At 40.0% G+C, this 14,841-nt stretch overlaps 1 protein-coding gene across 1 annotated transcript in view; it reads left to right on the top strand.

Annotated features, from left to right (window-relative positions):
- Positions 1–14,841, top strand: part of BMPR1A (bone morphogenetic protein receptor type 1A) — an 82,317-nt gene that overhangs the window by 29,616 nt on the left and 37,860 nt on the right. The window contains exon 2 of the mRNA XM_050898687.1: positions 10,468–10,589. The gene's annotated coding sequence lies outside the window, so the exon portion shown is untranslated. The remainder of the gene's footprint in view (positions 1–10,467; positions 10,590–14,841) is intronic.

The raw sequence follows: 14,841 nt of genomic DNA, 5'->3' as shown, positions 1-14,841 counted from the left end.
CCTTTCTTTTTGTTTTGTTATACAGTATTGTATAGTTAGTGATTTTAAAGAGAGCAGGAGACTGGATGTAGTGTCTTTTATCTTTAGCTAAAAGCTGTTGTCTGCAAAAGGCTCCTGTGCTTGGTTGTCTCTCCTGTAAAGACTTTTTTTGGAAGTTTGGTTATTCTCCAAATGTCCTATCACTATTTCACAGAAATGAGGTTGTGTTCTGGGGAATATGGATGGGCCTACTGGGAACCAAACTATCCTTATATAGATGATTGTCAACAGCTGGAATCTCCAAAGGATGCACAGATCTTTTGCAGCATTCTAAGCCGCCCCATCTGCTTCCTATTTGAGCATCCTTATTGTAGTCAGTTTTTCCCAAAGCAGTATTGATAAGTCATAACTAGTCTGAGGGAAAACACTTTGCAATAGATTTTAATAAAATTCTAGTGTTGATGAAAGTATGACTAATCAGTTATAGAAAATAAAATATGCATTGCGGTTTTTTTATCACCAGGGATTACATCAATAGGAGCCTAAATTTAGGGTTTAGTGTAGAAGTACGAATGCTCTTCTCTCTGTTCTTGATATGATGCACACTGCATGAATTTCATCTAAATGTACTTCCGTTGCTTTTGTGGTCACTGCCGCTTTTAAGATTGAATGATAGTCGACTGATTCTTTCATTTTACTTTACAATGGTGGAAACAAATGCAAATTTTAAGGTTTGTATGTTTTAGCAGAACTTAAACAGATTTTATTGAACGAGGCAAGAACTCTGTGCTTTTGTGCCTCTAGTGCCAATAGGATTTTGGTTTCAGTACAGGCCATTTAATAGAATATGTGCATTCTTATAGCTCCAGGGGAAAAAAAATAAATGTTCAACTCTGTCTCTTTGCCAGCTGCTAACTTCTGGACCTTAAGGTTTGCATATTCTTTTTAAATAGTTCTCATTGGTGACAACTGAAATGCATGATGACTGACCTTCAACTGTTTTCTGTCTGTCAGATCCAATAGGGGAAGGCATTCATACTTTGAGTGTTCTGTTGTGAAAGACCAAGTTATGACAGAGACATAGGTGTTTATTTTGCTTTTGGGGAGGAACACTTTTGAGCTAATAAAGAAGTGTTTTTATGATTTTTTAGAAGAACATTAAGTAATGTAAGTAAGTTAACTCTTAGTACTTAAAGTCTGTTTAAACTGCCAAAAATGTCTAGATATGTTTGTATTCTCATATCTGACTGAAAAAGTAATTTTTTGAGCTCCAGCACATGTTGCGTTGGTTCCCCCAGGAGTGTTATTTTACTCTCTTGAATGTTAGAGTGTAGTCCACATCATTTTCTGTAGGAAAACTTATATACCTGGTAAGTCTGCTCATGCTGAAGGCCTTTAACCATTTGGAGAGGGAGGTCATGTCTGAGGTGTCTCCTGATTTCCTTAAAGATGGTGTCATGCTTCCATGTGTTCAGAGCTGTTGAGATGATGGCTCTGACTTAATGGTTTGCTGAAGGCAGTGATCTCCTTGGAAGGGGTTTCTCATTCCCAACTATGTGTTCCTGTCACCTGTGTTCCTTGTCAGAAGTTATCAACCCCACAAGCTGTGTTTAATATCATTCTGCATGGCTATGGGTATTGGGTTTGCGTGGCAAGGTTTTGGTAGTGGGGAGGCTACAGGGGTGGCTTCTGTGAGAAGCTGCTAGAAGCTTCCCCTATGTCCGATAGAGCCAATGCCAGCCAGCTCCAAGACGGACCCGCCGCTGGCCAAGGCCGAGCCCATCAGCGACTGTGGTAGCACCTCTGGGATAACACATTTAAGAAAGGGAAGAAGTTACTGCGCAGCAGCAACTGCAGCCAGAGAGAGGAGTGAGAAGATGTGAGAGCAACAACTCTGCAGACACCAAGGTCAGTGAAGAAGGTGGAGGAGGAGGTGCTCCAGGCGCCAGAGCAGAGATACCCCTGCAGCCCGTGGTGAAGACCAAGGTGAGGCAGGCTGTCCCCCTGCAGCCCATGGAGGTCCACAGTGGAGCAGATATCCACCTGCAGCCCCTGGAGGACCCCATGCTGGAGCAGGTGGCTGCCCAAAGGACGCTGTGACCCCGTGGGAAGCCCGTGCTGGAGCAGGCTCCTGGCAGGACCTGTGGACCCATGGAGAGAGGAGCCCACGCTGGAGCAGGTTTGCTGGCAGGGCTTGTGACCCCGTGGGGGACCCAGGCTGGAGCAGTCTGTTCCTGAAGGACTGCGCCCCATGGAAGGGACCCACGCTGGAGCAGTTCATGAAGAACTGCAGCCTGTGGGAAGGGCTCATGTTGGAGAAGTTCATGGAGGACTGTCTCCCGTGGGAGGGACCCCACTCTGGAGCAGGGGAAGAGTGTGAGTCCTCCTCCCCCTGAGGAGGAAGGAGCGGCAGAAACAACGTGTGATAAACTGACTGCAACCTCCATTCCCCGTCCCCCTGTGCCACTGGCAGGGAAGGCGATAGAGAATTCAGGAGTAAAGTTAAGGCTGGGAAGAAGGGAGGGGTGGGGAGAGGGTGGGGAGAAGATGTTTTTAAGATTCGGTTTTATTTGTCATTATCCTACTCTGATTTGACTGGTAATAAATTAACTTTTTTTTCCCCAAGTCCAGTCTGTTTTGCCCGTGATGGTAATTGCTGAGTGATCTCTCCCTGTCCTTATCTCGACCCACGAGCCTTTTGTTATATTTTCTCTCCCCTGTCCAGTTGAGGAGGGGAGTGATAGAGCGGCTTTGGTGGGCACCTGGCATCCAGCCAGGGTCAACTCGCCACACTATGGTTCAATTTAAAAATGAAAGAAACCAAGCATTAATCCTACACATGGATGCAGAGGTATGAGTCAGTGTGGTAGAACATTAGTGCAGTTTTGGAATCTTGTTTGCTCTATAGCATTTTGATAGTGCCCAAGACCACGGGATTTTAAAGTTGTGGCAGAACTTTTTTTTTTTTTTTAAACAAAGGGTTCCTGAAAATATTTCTCACCATTTGAATTACTCTGTAAAAAGACAAATTGAAGAAATATTTGACCTTTTGTAGGAATCTTAGGGGGAGGGAAAAGAGGATCACCTATCAAAATGTGGTCTCATACGTCCTGCGGCACAGGCAGGAGCTAGATTTCATTGGTTCTTTTCTCAGAGAGAAATTGAAGTCTGGGCAACATTCCCAGGATCAGTATTATGATAAGAATGCGCGCCTCTGGGTCTGTGTGCCAAGTGATCAAATTTTATTGTTGCTTCCATTCACGCAAGGCAACCTATTAGCCAGGTGGCGAGTAGGACCCAGTGAGGGTTTGAAGCATGCTGGGAAAGTTGACTATGAAATTTGCCTGATGGCTAAACAGCATGGAGCCTAGGTATTTTTTGATAAATTTTTGAAACTCGGGAAGGCTTGTGAAGTCCATGGTATCACAACTATCCTTACGTTTCCAGGGATGTCAAATGCAGCAGAAGACTGTTAATCGTGGGGCCAGTCTGTCTTCAGTATCCTGAGAGGAAGTTCAGATTGTGGATGGAGGAGCTTTGGGTTGGGTACCTCCAAAGTTGAGGTAAAACAGTTGAGTTTTAGATCTCTCTTGAAAAGCAAAAGTACTTGTTAGAGAACTGTTTTGGGTACTTGGGGAGCTGTGGGATATGATGAAAGATGGAGTTGCACAGCAAAGGCTTTAGCCGAGTGGTTTTTGAAAAAGCTTGGCGAGTCAGATTCTGACTTGACCTGTCCACGTTGAATGAACTGTCTGGCTTTGATGCGTCACCAGTGCTGCAGGCTGATGGGATTGCCTTTGAGGGTGGCCTACTATATAACCACTTTTGTTTTAACAGCGAGCTGTTGTCAGATGCCTTTTAGCCCCAAAGTATGGAGAGTCAGCTGATGTTTCAGCTTCTACTGGCTCATTGGATGATGAACATTTAAGATGACTGAGAGGAATACTGCAGCTTCACTGGGAGCGCAGAGCCTGCTCTCACAGCACAGCAGGCTGTGGAGTCCTTCAGATGACTCCAGATGATGTAGCTAGGTATGCCAAAATAAAATATTCAAGATATCCTCTAAGAAATCAGGAGGCTTAAATTCTTTCTACTCTAGGAAATTACATCTGCCAGGACAAAGTAAAAGCCTGGTGGAATCTTCTGGCTCTACTGCCGAGGCAGACTTTCATTATCGGTCTAAGGAGGTTTATGTCTGGATTCTCATGGCCCTGATAATGAATTCCTTGTGTCACTAGATGCTGTGGAGAGTATGGTGCATTGTGATTTATGCAGATTCATGTCATTCTGGAAAATGCATCTTGTCTATCTGTCTGGTACTGCACAGTCAGGAATTTATTTGTGTTCTAATACTTCTAGATATGCCCCGGGGCAACGATTTTTCAGGAGCTTGATCGTGTAGAACACTTTGTCTTATATCTTGGCAGGAAACTCAGATGATGAAAACAGAAATGTTTAACAAGGGCAGGGAGAGTGCCTGGCTGTGAAGCAGTGTGTCTGTCCTTCAGATATTACTTGTTCAGGGTGTCTTCTGTCTGTGTGAGCTTGCATGGTTGTAAGGCCTCAGAAGAAAAAGCTCAGGTTGCTCTACGGTGCAGATTCTCTCCTCCTATGTAAGGGGACCAAATGATGTGACATGTGAAGAGTCCTCTGATACCTCCCAAGTAGACAAGTTCTTTAAGGACCTGGAAGAGCAGCTGTTTGTTCTGCAAAAAAATTATGTTGATGTGCTAGGCCTAGTTGATTGATATAACTTCCGACTAATAATGTTCATGAAATAAATAAAAATTCTGTCTCGGTAAGAAGGAAGTTGCATGCCTCTGATAGAGAAGAAATTTTTCCTAAAAAGAGGGAGACCTGACTTAAAAGCAGTTGTATTTTTTTTTTTCAATTGTACAAGTTTGTCCTGTATTTTCTGTCAGACTGGAAATGAAAGGTTAATCAAGAGATTTTGCATTAGTGGCAGCAGCACTTGTTATTCTACCTGCCTGCACAAACAACCAGCCAGCTTAGATTAGTACTTAAATTGACCAGTTGATGTTTAAGTCTGTATTATTTATATGTGATACCTTGTTTTTGTCAAACTATTCCAAGGTAGTATTTCCGAAGTTCTGTAAACCTCCCCACAAATGATTACAAATTTTTTCTGCCATAAAGGATCCATGCAGTAATCAATAAAGACAACAAAACCTAGCCTTTCCAAGAACAGCCTGGAATTGCTGGAAAGATCAGTGGTATCCTGAACTCATTTGAGAGTCTTGACTAGATTTATAGAAAGACCAAACCACTGTAATACAGATGTGAAGAATAGTATGACATGAAGTGCTGGAATGTTGTATTATTCCTTGCATTTTTAATACCTTGCAAGAATAACTTGGTGATTGTTTGTTAAAACTCAAGTTAATGCAGGCATAAAATTGATTTTTTAAAATTAGCTTTCATGTAGGTATATTTTTACTTAAGTGATTTTGAATGATTTTGAACTAGCTTGCCTCAAGGATTGGATAAATATGCATGAACCATATTTCAGGCTCTTATTTCCCATCTTGCTACCTGGAAAACTTGGTGTCCAGAGGCTGGAAAGCAATATGCTTGTTCAGCCAATTCATTTTATTTCATATAACGGTCCCATTGAATTTGGAAGGGCTGTTTGTTCAACGAGATGTTCTTGCTCATATACCTTCACTGCTCCACAGACAAAACCACCAAGCCCCAAATGTGCCACAGGCGGTATGATGTTTGCTTTTCCCAGCGTGCTGCGGGGGTTTTCTCACATGTAAATTTCTTGAAAAGGTTTTCCTTAAGAAGTTCATATCCTTGGACATGAACTTTGAAGTAGGATTTGGAAATTTGGTATGGCTGCTTTCCCTTTAAAATTCCACTCAAATTTCACAGCTACAGTAGACTTCTAAAAGCAGTACACTCATTATTTTTCAGACTCTTTCTAGCTTACGGCAACTCTGGCTAAATTTTCTAGTGGCAGTCATGAGACTGTTAACTGAAGCATCTTCTAGGCTGGCGTCTGGGCCTGCAGTGTATTTTCTTTGTGCATAGATTTCTAACAAAAAGCCTTTTGTTTAGGACTATAGTTTACCTGAAAATGAATAATTTCTGCTTCTGAAACCTCTCCCATCTATGGTTAACAGAGCCATCAGCTGGCCATGAACTCTCTGACACTGCATACAGAGACATGTTGCTAGCACCACCTGCTCTTCTCTTTCTCCCCTTTGCTCTTACCCCAGATCTCAAATGCTGAAGGTTATTGCCCCTGGGGTTTTTTTCTGATTTAACTGTTTGTCTGTTATCACCCTAGCCCGTGTCTGTGACGTGATCTGAATTTACAGGAACTTTAAAACAAGTTCTGTTTCATGAATTGGGGTAAAGGTATGATTAGCTGAACAGCTAACCCTGCAGAAGTGAAGCGCTGGTGGCTGGAGGAAGTAAAAGAGCAAGAAAGAAGTAACTGGAAGCCAGAGTAAATGGAGTATTTAACCCATAGTCTGTACCAATGAGTCCTTGTATGATCATGGACTTAATTTGCAATTGAATTACTTTAACTGTTATGTTACTTTAATTAAAGTTACTTTCCAAACTTATGTTCCTTAAATACATATAATTTTGTATTTAAAATGCACACCTGAGTTACGGATGTCTAATAGCACAAAGATTTGCCATTTGCACCATCTGTTTCTAAAAACTATGATAAGTCAATTTTCATTTAAAGGTAAAGCCCTTCTGAGTATCCTGTCTTCCTGCAATTGCAGACTTCCCACGTGCCAACCTTTCCTGTCTGTTTCTGGGCTAAAAACTGCAGTGCTTATTCAGCTATAGATTTGTCAGGGTACTGGATGTTTATAGCCACATCAGGAATGCCCTTCATCTACCTCTGGTGTCTTATTCTGCTGTAAAATCTCTTAATTCACACTGAAGTACTGAAAGTTGCCTTTTTTTTTTTTTAATTCAAAATAAAGGGCAATTTTTAAATTTTGGCATATTTCCCCAACTGTAACAAGGAACAAGGTGCTTTCAGGAGGAAGAGATAATTTAAGATAAATAAAGTAATTGAGCTGAAAACTTGTGAGGCGGCTGGGGCAAAGGGGGAATGAACTGGAGGAGCAGAGTGCAGGGAGAGTCGAGTGCCAGGAAAGTTTTTCTCTTCAAAAGAGGAGATGGGTGAGGGAATAAGTTGGATGTGGCCCTGGAGCTGGAGGAACTGGAGCTATTGAGAAGGGAAGCAGGATCTAGAGATAAGTGGTAAGTCAAGAAAAAGGAATCCACAGCCTGAGTATGGCTTCTTCCTTGAGGTGAGTCATTTCAACTTGAGCTTTGCCCACTGCAAGTCTCTCCTGTCTGTCTGTCCTGCTCATGGCTGTTGGTTCCTGCCCTCTGCCCTGCGCTAGCAGGGTAGCCCTTCCCGCCCCCCCAGACGCAGAATGAGGCTTAAATCAGCTCAGCTTAGATATTGTGACTGTTCCTTGGGACCTGCCAGTGGCAGAAAATTTACAGTTCTCTGGGTTAACTAAGTAATTAGTGTATTAATGTAGTTCAGATTTTTCTTTTTCCAGATTGGGTGCTTATATTTCTGAGTTAATAGTATATGAAGATCCTGAATTTAATCTTAACACAGAAGAATTCTCAGATAAATGTGGATTGAATATGTAACTAGTGACAAGCACTGTGAGGCTCTGTACTTTTGAACTGGTTTGTGCTTCTTGTAGTCATTGTAGTAGACCAAGTTCTAATAAAATGAAGGTGGCGTGCGAATAATTTCTTCGATAGTTTTACTTTGTTCTTGATAGCGCTTCTCTGGAAGATGCCATCAAGAATGACACTAAACGTTTTGAAAAACTAATCCATTAATAATTAAGCATTTTGGATAACTGTATAAAATAAATATTTAACTCAATTGTTTTTTATAAAATTAAGTATGTTCTTAAGTAGCATCGCATGCTGATGAAGAAATTGAAGAAATAGTAACACAGTGAGGTCACTCGCATAAATTAATAATCATTAACTTCAGTCCCATCTCTGACAGAGGTTTTGTAGCTCCTCTTTTAAAAAAGGGAGAGATGAATTTGGAACTGACACAAAAATTCAGTAAGTCATAAAAGAGGCTGTGTCCGCATTACCAAGCAGTGTGGTGTAATAGGATCAGATCTGTCAGGTGCTGAGAACCTGGCATCCACGCTATACAGGTTGTGAGGGTTTTATTTCAAGCTGATCCTCGTCTGATTCTGTGGCTGAATTCCTGTTAGTGGTTGGAGCGTGTACAGTGCACACCTGAAGCTCATTCTCTGATCTAGTTTTATTCAAAAGAAATCTGGTTCATGTACTTGGAGACTGCTTTGCAATGTAAAGCAAAGCAAGGAAAATAGGGCTGTTTGGGAGATTGACTTCAAAAGTGCAGTCCTGATCTGAATTGAAATGCTAATGTAGACATACCTAGAGCCGTGCAGATCAGGAAGTTCACTAAAATAATTTTGTTTGGTAAGAGAGCTTGGATATCTGATACATAGGAGTGGGATCAGGAAATGCAATGAATGCTTACAGAAATTAACAGTTTTTAAGAATTTCATCATTTGGGAGTTTGGAAAAAATATCAAGAGGACATCATTTTAAAAACAAAACAATACCAGCATTGTTCAGAGATGTCTTTACTCTTGTAAAGCAGCATCTTTAAATAATACAAAGTGGCCTTTGTATAAATCAGATACTAGATACAAGGGGATTGGAGGTGTTGTAAAAACAGAAAGCACACCAACCTTTTTCTGTTTATAGTTGTTTCTTTTGGAGTCCAACAGAATATGAACTCAAGTTCCTTGATTATAGAGAGAAAAAAAAGGATATATTTTTCAGATTCTTTACAAGCTTACTTTAAAAAAGCGAAAACAATCTCCACAAACACTTCTGCATGGCAAGAATGTTTTTTCAGTTTTACCATGGAAGAAAGTCAAGTGTCAGCCTGTCTGCTCAGTGGAGACAGTTGTCTTTAAGAACTGGTGCTATTTGATATTCAGGATGGTTTCAGGTTACCATTTTACACAAATTTATTATTTATTACCAAGACTATTAAACCTCAGTGTGTGAGGAGCAGTGCTTATAAATTGACATGGGGACAGAAGTATTCTGACCTTCTTGTAATGGTAAAGATCTTTATGGTGTTTAGAAAGGAAAAGAGAAGGAAAGCGGATGCTGAAACTCTTCCTCTGCTGGAAATCATGCAGGCACATGATTTGTCCATCCCTATTCCCAGTACTGTTGGCCTTGGCATTCAAAAATAAGTCATTAAATCTCTACAATGTAGGATTGGTTTTATGTTTTTTAACAGTATAGCTGGATTACTGGTGTTTGAGCCTTTGTGTTACTTTCAAGGTTATGTTTGCGGTCATAAGATTGGGACTTCTAAATGATAAAATTCTTGTATGATCTTTTTGAAAGCTTTGGATGATGGAAACATTCAAAAATTGTGACACAGTGATAAAATGGGAAGAATTGGCAATAGGTGGCATATGCTCAAGATGGAATCTAAGTTGATTCTAAGCTGATAAGCCCAATTTAGCTATCTACAATGCATTTGAAGACTTTGGGACTTGACGCAAGTCAGGCTTGCTCACAATCGTTAAGAGTGCTGGGCAAGAGCCTGTGCCATGCTTTCCTCTAATGCTTGGATGTACGCCAGTTCTAAAATACAGACAAAAAAAAATCAAACCCACCCTATTGCCAGTACTTTTTTCCAAGTTCTTGGCTTGCTTTTTCTTCACAGGAGTAATCATGCGTGTGTGCAGCTACAATAAACCTATTGATTATTTCTCAGTGTATTGCAGTTCCTTGTGTGCTGGAACTAACGGGGTGACACCAGTGGATTTGTGTTGTGAAGCTGCAGTCTTACAGGTTCTCCCGTGTTTAATAAAGATTGACTTGTGCATTGTTTGTTTGGTTTTTCCACTGGTGTCGCCAACAATGTGTCCTTCCTCTAGTCTGCTACCTGTTTTAAAAAAAAAATAAATAAATTGGAGAAACCTGGTATCTGGAGGCTTGCAAATCTGACTGGTATAGACCAGGTGCATCCAAGAGTTATTGGGAGAGATTAGAAAGGCTTATTTTCATAGGAAAACTAACTACAGAGATTTTTAACACCCTTCCTCCCTGACATCACCGTTCATCTAAGACAAACCTGTATTTAAACTAAAGGATAAAATCTTTTTTAGTTTTTTTTTTAAAAGTGAGTGAATAATTTAATGATACAAATAAAATGAATTTTAAATGCTTTTTAGTGTCAGTATTTTACAAATATACTGCAACCGTGCAACTATTAGAAATGCAGGAGTCTAAGAAGTTTTTTCTAGCTAGGAGCAGTTCATAATAGCAGGTGGCTTCCGTAATTCCAGATACCAGTATCTGCAATGTGCAATTCACATTATGTACTATAAACTATGAATACAATTTCTTCGAATATCTCTTAAGTCAAATTCCCTTCCTGTTTTACAGACTAATAGAAATATGCATTTCCATAATATCACCTTTGAACTAATGAAGTGGAAGTACAGATGAAAACAGTCTGGAGGAAGCTTGAAGTACAATACAGTTTCATTCAGTTTCCTAATTCTGAGGTAAGGTTAATGCATGCAAAATTTTATTTCAAGTATTTCAGGGGTAAAAAGCATCTGATAAGCAGCCACCATATCTTTCTTATAAAAATTTCTGAGCCTTCTTTTTTTATGCTAGTGACAGTCTTTAATACCATACTGAAACAGCTGTTTGATCTACTCTCTGTCCATGTTTGTTATGAAAAAAGACAAAACATCCTCAACTACAGAGACATCTGTTGTAGAAAGATACACTGGAAAAAAGTTACCATATCAGACAAATTTTATTTGGTGTAATCTGTCTGGTCATGGTTATTACTAATGCTTTAGTTGAAGACTGGTAACACAACTAAGTGACATGCCTGTTGGGCATCTTGTCTTCTGGCACAGTGTTTGATTGGTACAAAATATTATTACACTGTTTTTTAATTATTACTGCTATTAATAAAAAGTTATGGGTTTTTTTTTTCATACTAAATTCCACTGCCTTGATATCTTAAAGGCATTCCTGTAATTGATTATGAGTGATGGGGGCGTTTGGTTCATAGTTTGCTGCTTTGTGGTGTCTAAAGCTTTTTTCCCTTTATGTAACTAAGAGGCTAAGTAGAATAATCCTGAAATGTCAGATTTCTGACTTATTTCAGAATTCTCTTCTGCAACATTAAATCTGTTTAAAAAACAGATAGTGAGCACTGGCCCTCCTACATCTAGCTTCTCACTGTTCCAGTTCTGCTTAACTGGAGCTGAGGCAGTGCCCACATACAGTGGTTTTTAAGCTGTGGTGCTGTTGGCCCTTCTCACTTTTTCCCATTTGGGTTAGAAATGGGGTCTCTATAACAGGTGGGACAGCTTCGGAGACTTTCACTAGCTGGTTTCACCAGTTGTCATTTGCTCGTTCTCCATGGAAGTTTGCATCTCAGATTATGTTATCTTGCAGATTTTGGCCACTGTTACAAAAAAATGTTGAACCTCTTTTCAAGAAAACAGAAATTTTACTTACAACACAACTGTGCCTCTTTTGCTTATGGAGCTCAGCCAAGGAATCTTAACATACATTTGGCATTCATACATTTGTCTGACAGAGAAGCATGTATCGTCTTTTGGAGGTCAAATTTTAGAGAAGCAGCTCCAAGGGAAAGATCAGCATTGAATTCAGTTAACCCATATTTTATCTTTAGCTGACTTATTGCTCAAAACCTGTAACTTTCTGTACACCATAAGCAAATTGACAAAGCTATAAAGTTGGAACTCGTGTTGACAAGTGAAAAATTTGTAGTCAATCTACACTACTTCAGGTGAGGAAGATCATAATCTGGTCTACATGCTGAACACATGTCTTGATGATGTATGTTAGCTTCTTTCACCTTCCTATTTTACTTAGGTTATTTTATGCCTGACAAGACAAGAAGACAGGCAAGTACTATTTTCTTCTCATTCAGTCACATATTCCTAAAAAGATGTTGGATAATTCAAAGGCCAGTTGTACCATGCATCTTGCAAACAAGGCAACAGCTAGCATAGATTTAACATTACTTGTGTACTACTAAAAAGTAAAGGACTTGGAGCTGGTGCTGAAAATGATGGACTTCGCACTGATACAAAACCAAGAAGTAATTTCCTCCCTTTTTCTCCCTGAGGGAGGGGAGCAGATCATTTCTCCTCCAATGAGACAGCTGAACAGTAAATAACAGTTCTCAAATTGTTTATCAATAGAGGATTCTGCAGATGAGGCACTGTCTTGAAAAATCACTCTTTTGTCTACCAGAAAGAACAGTTTCTATTCTCAGGCTTGTAATTATGTCCTGGTTTCGGCTGGGACAGAGTTAACTCTCTTCTTAGTAGCAAATTTCAAAATTGAGATTAAGTGTTTGGGGAACATGTGCATACTAATAGAAGACTGTGTATTTTAAGAGCTATTTGTAGCATTAAATAGCTTCATTAACCAAGATGGTCTGCCGTGGACACTAACCACATCAGCCATTTACTAGAGCGATCAATGTGCTAAAGTGAAAGGATAATCTGGGTAGAGAAGGGTCATCATAAACCAGTTTTTTCATCACTCTGCCCTCTGTTCTCAATGATCCCACTCCCAAAGCATTTAGAGCTGATGCAGTATTTACAGAAGTAGTGCTGTTAAACTTTATTAATGAAAAATCTCTTTCCTTTCATATAAGAGACTTGAGGGAAGAGTAATGCTTGGAGACGCCATGTATAGGTGAGCTCTCTGAATAGAGTACCAGTAAATGCTAATTAGTATGTCTTTGAGATACCATCTGTATTTCCCTCTTAAGTGTCTTTCAGATGCTATCCTGAGTTGAAATGAACCGAAAAATGGGCGGATGCCCTTCTGTTACACAAAGGGAAAAAGAGAAGGGCTTTTTTTGCTGATACTTCTTATTTTGCTGATACGACTGGACAAAAGCTTTCTGGTGTCAAATGGCAGGGCATAAGCATGTACGGTTGGGTTGAAAACTCTGGATGCAATATTCTTTTATAAAAGGGAAAACCAAAACAAACCCAACACCCCGACACCCCCAACCACCTTCACAAGTTACCTTTTTTCCATTCTTGTCCACTGTTTTTGTAAGTAGTAATAGTATTAGCAACAGTTGGGGGAGGGAGGTTGTTTTATGCTTTCCCTGTATGTAAGTAGCTGATCTGGCAAAAAATAAAATGGCAACACCACCACAAAATTTCCCTCTCTTGGCACAGCTTGCCCTGTTTTTACTAAGGATTATGGGCTTGTAAGTCAACAAGCACACAAATGGCAAGAAGAAGGGAGTTTATCAGAACCAAATAAAAACAAGTCATTTTGCTAATCATTTGTGTTCCTATATATGTTCTGCCTCCTGTTTTCATACCTTTATACTTGAATTTCAACAGCAAGGTCACAAAGACAAAAGACAAAAAATGTTACCAAGGCCAAAAGAGGGAAAAACTATAAATACTGGATGTGGACAGAGTACATCATCCCAGGTGTTGCTCAGATGTTTTATGTACTTCCTGAGTGAGAGATCGGTGGTGGTGTATTTCATAGCCTGACCTGCTTTCAGGTGTATTTTTTGAGTCTATTTATGACTTTGACACTCACAAGACCCTGTGAAAGTGAGTGCTTTAGTTTTAAATGTTTGTTATATACAAAAGATGCATTTTGTTTGCATCTAAAACTGCTGCCTGATAATTTGTTAGTTCCTAGGTGGTGTACAGAGAGAAATTGTGATTAAATCTCTCTGGTTATCTCCTCCATGTTAAGGTTCAATGGAGAGTATCATACATCTCTCTACAATTCTCAAGAAGGTTTATTTTAACCTTTCTTTAATATGGCATCTCTCTGTAATACAGCCCTTCATTGTACTTTTGCTAGTTCTACTCTATTTTTTTGAGACAGTGTAAAATTTTCTTACATCTTACTTAGTAGGGAAAATGTCTCTCTTAATTGCAACTGTGAATTTGTGCAAGTCTTTACTGTTTCTAGTGTGATGTAACTGGAGAAATACAGCTTAGTATATTACACCTAATCAGTATGGCTATATATGCTTAACTACCTTCTGCAACTGGTCTCCTGTATCATGTCGTCTCTTTGTTTAACATAAAGATTTTGGTTGTATGATTACTTTGTTTTCTTTGGGGTATTGAAAACTGGACTTGGATGACTCCTTCCCCACCCCACCCCTTAAATGTAAAATACTTCCTTAGTTTGACTTGCCTGCAGCAAGGCATCAACTAGAAGATGAAAGACCTCTAATGTACAACTACTGAACCAATAACTTTAGTTGACAGATTAGGAGTAACTTCCTACTTTTCAGCTTCTAGTGGCTGTATGTCTGCAGAGTTGTCATCTTTCTGTCTCCTCCCAAATCAGTGGTGGTAGAACCATCTCTTCTCATGTGATGGAGCTTGTTCGTTCAGTAACCATCAAGACTGTGTAAGATCTCTGTTCAGTTAGGAAGCAATTATTCTGTAAGGGTTGGGTTAGCTGCCACTGAATTTCCTTGGTGGCAAACTATTTGCTAGGAGTTAATTCCGTAACAAACATGCTGAGCCACTTCAGGCTCAAACCACAAATGGGAAATGCAGGTCAGTGTGCTCAAAGCATTTTCCGGGAGTGGAGTAACCAGAAGTCCGTGTTGTCTTTTGAATCAGTTGATCAAAACAGGAAGTACCAGTGATTCCACTCCGGAGCGGCTCTGTTCTGCGGCGTGCTGTCACACGTTTTGCTGGTCCTTTGACCAGTATCCTCCTAACAGTGCTTTCCTTACTTCCATTTAGCCTGGCT

Source organism: Gymnogyps californianus, chromosome 6 (assembly GCF_018139145.2).
Source record: "Gymnogyps californianus isolate 813 chromosome 6, ASM1813914v2, whole genome shotgun sequence".
Lineage (NCBI taxonomy): Eukaryota > Metazoa > Chordata > Aves > Accipitriformes > Cathartidae > Gymnogyps > Gymnogyps californianus.
The sequence above is the reverse complement of the archived record's forward strand: the minus strand, read 5'-3'. Positions and strand labels throughout refer to the sequence as shown.